We start from the raw sequence: 8,549 nt of genomic DNA on the forward strand, positions 1-8,549 counted from the left end.
CCCCATTAGAACACAGAGAAAATCACAAGTCCGACAGTCGATTGGCCCAGGATATCGTCCCAGCTTGACTATCTATGATTATCGCTAATTAATTTTCAATCCTTTACAGTGTTCAGAGGTTACACGTCAGACCGCCCAGCATCCTTCTTACATGGGAATCTATTTCAGCCCAGCCACGCCAGGGCGAAACAAGCCGGGGGACATGTTGTTGCTTGGATTTGACTTAAGGCGAGTCTTTCAAGTGCAGGCAAGCCGTACGTATTTTTAGAACCCTCGAGCCAACGACGAACGTCACAGCTGCAACGCACATGCGCCCCGTCGGACGCCATTCAGCCTCGGCGTCGTGCATGTGCCCATGCTTGTGCCACCCTGGCACTATAAATGTTTTACACTCGACCTTATACGGCTAACAGCGGATGCTGCTTAATTTTCGTTCACCCCTTGTAAGTACAGTACACAAGCAGTTACCAGGTAATTTGCATCATCAGGCTGAATGCAAAAACCCAGGATGATATCAAAGTCCAGTTTCATAATGAGTAAGGGTAACGGCCGTCATCCTGGGTAAGAATTAAATACGTTTAAAAGAAAATGTTATTTTCCAAATATATCCAACTGCTTTAATTGGTTTACCCTATCCTGATTATCCGATGATTATTCACGATGCTCATGTCAGTTCAGTTTGAACCTTGGAGGTGGCTTGAGGTTCCTACCGAGGACCGGTCGAAGAACGTAGTGCGGGCGTTGCCATGGCGACTACACGAGAGGACCTCTTCCACGAGTTGCGACAAGAGCTCCACCTCTGACTAGCGTTTGCACCGAGTCAGGTTAACCCTTAAATATAGAAATCCCTCAAAAATAGCTGGAACCGATCAATTAATTTCTAAATTGTCATATTTAGGTAAAGTGTATTGTCAGACATTGAACTCGAATCGATCGCCTATCTACCATGGACCCATGGGTGAGCATGGCTCATTAGGAAATATATAAATTCAAGGGGAGGTTGGGGAAAACACAGAACAGCGATGAGCTTCGGAATCCTGACGCTGTTTCGAATGGCGCGTCGAGCAAATTACGAATTTATTGCTAACGCGTCAGGTTGGAGTAGATCTAATAACTGTGTATATTCATTATTCTTTTTAACGTATCTTCTCGTGATGTATCCCTTGTCGGCCTCTTTCATGCGGTAAATTTTTAGTATCTGCGTTAAGCCGCGTTACTTACGTAGCAACGTTAGGATTCATCAGACTCACCATCGTACCAGCTGGTGAAATAATAATCGCCAGCAATGAGATCGACCAGGCGATGTTTATCTCGTTGCGAAGACGTAGCTGCTGTTACGTTTTCGTAAACGGAACCCGCACCGCTCGTAAAATACGTCATAAATAGGGATACTGGTCTTCTTGGAAGGCAGCGGATGAGTACGTCTTACGCAGTAACCGTTTATGCTGGCAGATGAATTTAGGGAACAAAAAAAAACATTTTAGGTGGATCCTAATAAAATACTGTGGAACCCGCATTAAAAATAATTTTTTTTTTTTAATTTTGAACACTTCTGAGTAATTCATCAAAATGGCCCTGAGAGACGGATCCAGGCCGAATGTTTTAAAGACTGTTTTGAGCTTCGATGAAAAATTCAAGACGTTAGAAAAACAGTGCGCGTTTCGTTAAACTTCACATGGAATTTCAGAAAAATACGAAGAAGCATCGAAGGTTTCGGATAGTTTAGGCATCTAAAAATAGTTCGGCACTCGCGCCGTTTCGTAAATGACGTTAGTGTCTTGACTGTACCAAAGGCAGAGAAAGCTGATCACGAGGAACCAATGTCTGAAAGTTTACCACAGTCGGAGGTGGCTTAGATAACACCGGAGGGTTTATTCCAGGGCGAATTTACTGAATTCGAAGGGTAATTATTGCCGAAGGGTTAATTAGAGGCCACATGTTTCTCGTTACCATTTAGATAAACGCTCTGTGTGTATTTTTCTTATAACCAATGTATGCATCCGGTACGGCAGCTGGTAGCAAAGGACCTCGCCGTTACATGTAAACTGGCACCTAAAGAAATTTCGAGAAACCATAAGGTTACACAAAACGAGCGAAATATGAAATAGATGGGCAAAGGAATTCAAAATATTAAAAAAAAAAAAAAAATCCCACATAAAACACGTGCTCCAATATTGCCAAGATCAAGTTTCAACGGTAACTTGAACACGAACAAGATCAGAGAATTTGAGGTTAGGGAGGTATCATCCCTACATAAATTATTAATCAACCCAATGATACCTTAGCAATGGATATCGTAGGTACAAGACCAGGAGCAGCATCCTAATTGTTCTAATTATCTCAGCTCAGTGGACAATATTCCTGCAGGACTCTTCCATGAGTACATAGGGTACACCTTTGCCGCACCAGGATCCGATTACAGGGCTTCGCTCTGGCAAGAATCCAATTCCGGCTAAATATACACCCTGAGAATGGCTGAGTGATTCGGTTGTTTCACACACGTGACGTTACACGCGTGCACGACACTTGAAATTGGTCCTTAAAGTGAATATAAGAGCCAACACTCAGGCTACACACTACATATGCAAGAGAATATAGAGTGGGCTCTGTGTGACAGGCAAGTGCTTGGCTCCGGGTTATCATATCAATTAACTATATTGTAGAGTAGCAGCACCTTATTCCATGTTTCAAAGCGTAAGGTTACAGATAACAACATTTCTGCCGGATTAACATCATTGTTTGGTTAAATAAATGCAAATCACATATTTATTTACGAGGCTCGATGAACCACGTAATCCACGTTTGTTGCCGTCAATTTTCCCAATGACAGAACTTATAAAATTATCACCGGGACCCGCATACGTATATCGTTCACGCCCGTTGATTCTCGGGCTCGTAATATTATTCGCGGTTATGTTCGATTGCTGTTCAGTGACACGAATAACAAAATACTCAACGCCCTCGCATGGTGGAAGATTTTCACTCTAATTCACATCTTTCTTCTCCGTCGATTATTACAATTTACCAGTGAACGTTACGACGCGCGAGTTCGGGGTGTATACACAGTTTCGAAGATTCTCAACGGTTAACGAAATCATTTTCACCGAGTCGGTACGCACGAGAACGTGGCGACCTACAGTGTCGATAAAGTTGTTACTCGCATCTTCTTTACCTACCGACTTCTGCTGCAGAGATACTTCCCGTCCATATTTACCGCTGGTTTTCACCATTATCCTAAATAGCACATTCGATTTTCCTTTGGAAAAATATATACTTACGTATTTGTCATTTGTGGAGCTTTCCGCACCATTAAAATAAATAATGATACTAAGAAAAATTCCGTCTATGTATCTACCTGTATTACCTTTACTCCATCTCTCTGCCATAATTAATTTCTCATTTTATTCCTTGAATGTATTAATACTATTTACCTATAGAAAGCACGAATATTCTACACGATTCATCGGCTGTTTTTAAATCATCTAAATTAAACGTATCCGCAGTGGCGTGTTGTCGTGTCGTATACATGTCGTCTGGCTCAACGACAGTCTTGAAAATTGCATTTATTCGTCGACATACCCATATCTCACGGTCCAGTAGCTCCCACTCGTAGTTCAGGGAGAAGTTAATCCGCCTATTGCGTAAGCGGACGTGACAGTACATCTTTTCCAAGGATTGAAATGACGAGCTGGTAACAATGCCGACGGGAACGATTATGGCGTCTTCGAGCAACGTGGTAACACGTTTGAAATGGACTTTCGCGGGTATACGCGCGCGCCATCTACGTAGCATCATTGTCGGTAATATAGAATATTTATTTACCGACAATACGAATGTCGTCTTCAGTTGCTCTAGGCTATTCGAAAAGCTTTCGTTGTGTAAATACAAACGCAAATACATATTGAAAAAGGGCTTTCAATTAAAATTTCGACGTATACATCAAGCTGACTATATACACAATGAAATATATACATATCCCTGAATATTCCTACTCTCGTAATTAACACGTCCAATAGAAATAACTGAAGGGAGACTTGACAGAAACATGAAAGGCAGATTACCGTTGACGAAGAGAAGCCTCACGATCGCATTCCATTTCCTATCGTGAAACACTTCGCGTTCTATTTTAATTGATAAATAGAAACTCGAGAGTATCGCCTCTGTTTACTATATCCTCAGACTACCTTGATTTTATATTCCAATTCCGATACTTCTCAGAATCGATTTCAATTAATGGGGACATCTTTAAACTGGTTTGCAGCGCATAATGATTTTCCAAACTAAATTTTTACGTATTTGATACTATAGAACATTACAGAAGTTATTATTGATCAACTGCATAAGTAATACGATCGCACAGCAAAAAGAATAAGTATGAATATCTACGGAGGATTAAGTACTGTGTATTTTGTTTTATCGCAACCAGTAAGTATTGACAGAATTTTTGTATCAGTATCTTATACCTGCTCCAAAGGAAACTCGGTCAATTTTAAGTTTGCCATATAAGTATAAACCTTATTTTCTTATAAGTCTGCAATCTCGGCTTCGGATTATTATTATTATTACTTTACTGTTATTATACACGTTCCAAGGGATACCACTGGGTTTTACTCTTCCACGAAATGAAAAGGTTATGGGGTGCGGGGGCCAGACGGATAAGCCTAGCAAATATTTCCGCGAAAAGTGGAAATCACCGGGGAACAAGTATTTTTTTTTCATCTACCCCTTTTTGGATAACATTTCGCGGCGCAGTAAAGAGAAGTACATGCACAGTCGGCGCCGCGAGCAATGTCAGTACCATTGTGTGGTGCGGTTTTCTCGTTTCTTCATTATTAACAATTCACCCTGTAATCTTCCCCATTCGAATTCCTTTTTTCAAAGATTCATAGAAAGTGTATTTATACGCCAAGAATAATTTCAACGACAAGCTTTTAATGCCTCTAATATTTATTTTCTATGCGTACCATATTCTTGAAAGAGAAAGAAAGAAAAAAATTTATTGCAGCACCGAGGGTAGTTTTGAAAAACTTTTGAAAAACAATATTGTTTTCAATTATTTACCCATAAATGTACTATTAGTGTATTACGTATTTGGAACAAAGTCCTTATACGCGTAAATCGTGCTAGCAAACTGTTCGAATATAATTTTACCAAGGGTTATAGAGCAATCACGGTTTACTCGCTGGCATTGTAAAGGCGGCTTAATTCACTGGCCAATGCTCGCAAGAAATCTACAATAATTTGCTTTGCGAAACGAGCAGAAGCAATAGCTGCAGCAAGAACAAAAAACCTATCATAAATATAGGTTGTGAACTCGTAAGAGGGAATTCGTTACCGACGCCACTAACAATAAGAGAGTATATACATACGATGCAGGAAAGAAAGGCGCATATCCAAGAAGCGGAAACACCGAGCGTCTCGGAGGTGAATATCCGGTCGGCTGGAAGCTTCGCGAATGAAATTGCCTGCATTCCGCTCTGCCGCGTGTAGTTTTCGTCCTCCACGTTTCGAAAGTGCTGAACTATAATATATACCACGTGACTCTCTGAACCACGTAAAAATATTTAAACGACTTTTCCAGAAGTTACGAATTCGATACTTTTTAATGCAAGATCTCACGGCCATGAGAGAAATTACATTTTACCCGGCTAGTACGAATGAGTTTAAGACACGAGTGTGAAATTTAGTACACGAGCCGTCAGGCGAGTCTTATACTCATTCGTACCAGCTAGATACAACAGTTTTGTTTTTGTAACAAATGCTCAAAGAAAGGGTCTTCTAAATATTTTTTAATAGGTTTCCCCTTCCTTGAAAATATTTTAGATGCCTATCACGTCACTATGTTAAATTTTTAAGTAATTTTAGAGTTATTTGTCCAGAAAAAATATTTTTGTAACAAATTCTCAAAGAATGTCCCGTAACGTATCGCCAGAGGGCACACGTTAAATTATTATTTTTAGGACAAATGACTATAAAATTACTTAAAAATTTAGGATAGTGACGTCATAGGCATCTAAAATATCTTCAAGGAAGGGGAAACCTATTAAAAAATATTTTTAAGGCACGTTGATAATGGCAGCTCTCGTCAAAAAAAAAAGCCAGACGGCCTTTTCTTTGAGCATTTCTTACAAAAACTGTTGTATCTAGTAAGAACGAGTATGAGACTCGTGTAGTCGTGTGATTGCTGAAATTACTATTGTGAAATTATTTAAAATCGCAGATTCTTTTTTTTTTCAATACTTTTACTAATTACCGTTTCATTATTTACACAAAAGTATTAAAATATTCGCCTTTGAATACAATTGCTTAAATACTGTGCAGAGACATTGAGCCTTAATAATTATCAATCACTGATACCAATCCCCTTCCCCTTTAAAATACGAACGAATTATATATCGTATGGCGCCACGTTGACACTCGCGCATCAATCCTCTGATTGTGAGACATAATGATCCGTTTGACCATTAAAAAGAATATGAATAGCAGCCCAAAAGTTCGCGTTTGGAAAATCGATCATGGTCGACATATGAAAGGTGCCGGCTTATTAAATATTCCAGAGAGTCGAAAAAAAATCCTAAAGGACATTTAGCAAGCATATAGATATACGTATATAGACATAGATTACACAAGAAGTCGATCCTCATGTTGCTTGACTAGTTCAAGAATCCTCCTTTCGGTCCACTCTACTATGCCAGATCCCAGTATACATCTTTAGAAGCACCGATCGGATCTGTAACTCATATCTGCGCCATTGAAAATTGCGAAAAAAACTGCACGACCATTCGTTTGCTTCTATTCGCGAAATCATCCGGAGATTGTACATGGGAACAAAATGTACATTCATTTAAAAAATTCAAAATTTATGTTAACCACAATTATGGGTTACCAGTCTGGTTATTAGCGAGTTCCAGGCAGAATAGAAAATTAGTGGTGAACAACGTGAAATAATTTATACTGGTTATTTACAAGCCAGTAACCATTACCGTTCCGAAGATAATTCTTACTGGGTTGGTTACTGACGAATACTGTGCAGCAAAGTGGGATTCACTGCTAACTGGACGGGCAGCCATGGCTCTTGTCTCCGTGCACAGGAATTTGGTCCAGGAGTAGGACGCTTCGTCATCGCGTACTCTAAATCTCTTGGAAAGACGAGCAGCTGTGAAGTCGGATGAATAAGAATGGCGACGAAGGCGACGAAGTAAGTAGAAGGTACGAAGATGAAGAATGATGAAGTGAGGGGGAGAGAAAGAAATAAAAGTAAAAGGTTTGTAATACGGTAACTGGGAATGAGAATAAGAAAGAGAATGATAATCGGGTGAAGGGAAGACGCACGTACGTATACATCCCCATTTCCACTAACGTGGACCAGGGATGCTGGAGATATCTTATGAAGTTTCCAGAGCCGCGACGGAGATTAGAGAAAGAGAAAGAAAGCAAAGTGAAACGAAGATGAAAAATAGGTCGTGAAGCAGCGAAAGGATCTGGTCGTATATAGGTAATATACGTAAGAGGAGATAACGAGGCTGATAAGGCAGACGAAAGATTTGTGGAAAATCGAAATTTTCTTCGAGTTTCGTATAGGACAATTAACGAGATTCGACCTCTCGAATGAAATTTATGGAAAACCCCGGGTTACGTTTTCGTTACGTGACCCCAGGTCGCAACTGCACTGCAGCTGAAGCCCAGTTTGCAGGTGCGGCAAATTAAAGACGACCACGAGGGTTTTTTGAGGTTATCGAGGTCGAAATTGAAATCCGCAAATTGCGCCGACACGTTTCGCATTTAGCGAGACGATTGGTCGATCAATTCGCGCGAGTTCGATAAAATCTCTACTATGCCGCGCGCAGTTGGTCGACTTACTTCCTGACATTATTGTCAATTACTCGTACCTACTTTGTATAAGTTCACGATGGAGCCTCGTGTCTGGATAAAATGAAGGCACCTGTAGTTTTCTGAAAAACTGTGAAAAAAAAAATTAGTCATTCAATCCAAATGCATCAGACGCATTTGCTAGCAAGTCCACTTGATTCACGTGGTAAAAGTTACGTTCGGTTGGTACCTCAATGAATGTGGTACTGAACAACGGTATATGTAAACATAGTATAGTATAGTATAGTATAATAACATACAAAGAGAACTTGAGACACTCAATTATTTACAAGCTCATTAAAATTGCGAATGATAAACTAAACTACTAATTTTCATGTTTATCCTTAATTTCTCGTGTCTTTATTACCCAACGAATCGTTTAAACGTATACGAAACGATCTCGTTATTGTGTCGCTCGTTGTAGCTGCGCCATTATTCTCCCTGGAATACCCTCTTAGCTCATGCCATTAATATCGACGTTGATATCGGCCTTCCTACAGTGAGAAGGCCGAAAGCCAAGCGCAGAACTAGGAACTTGACGGTGGGTCCTCGGGAGTCGTGAGAAATAATTTAAGGATTTAATTTCCGTAACGTAGACTAACGGAAGTTCTCGAATTAATTTTCGAATTACGGCCAATCGCGTTACCCCTCTTACGATTGGATGGGGTGGGAAGAGGTAG

At 40.2% G+C, this 8,549-nt stretch overlaps 1 protein-coding gene across 3 annotated transcripts in view; it reads right to left on the reverse strand.

Annotated features, from left to right (window-relative positions):
- The window catches only part of LOC107267676 (RNA binding protein fox-1 homolog 2), a 123,961-nt gene that overhangs the window by 80,606 nt on the left and 34,806 nt on the right, over positions 1–8,549 (reverse strand). The window contains exon 3 of one of the 3 annotated variants that reach the window (XM_025085262.1): positions 7,894–7,960. The exons of the other annotated variants lie outside the window; for them this stretch is intronic. The gene's annotated coding sequence lies outside the window, so the exon portion shown is untranslated. The remainder of the gene's footprint in view (positions 1–7,893; positions 7,961–8,549) is intronic. 3 annotated transcript variants of the gene reach the window in all.

Source organism: Cephus cinctus, unplaced genomic scaffold, assembly GCF_000341935.2.
Source record: "Cephus cinctus unplaced genomic scaffold, Ccin1 Ccin1_scaffold0029, whole genome shotgun sequence".
NCBI lineage: Eukaryota > Metazoa > Arthropoda > Insecta > Hymenoptera > Cephidae > Cephus > Cephus cinctus.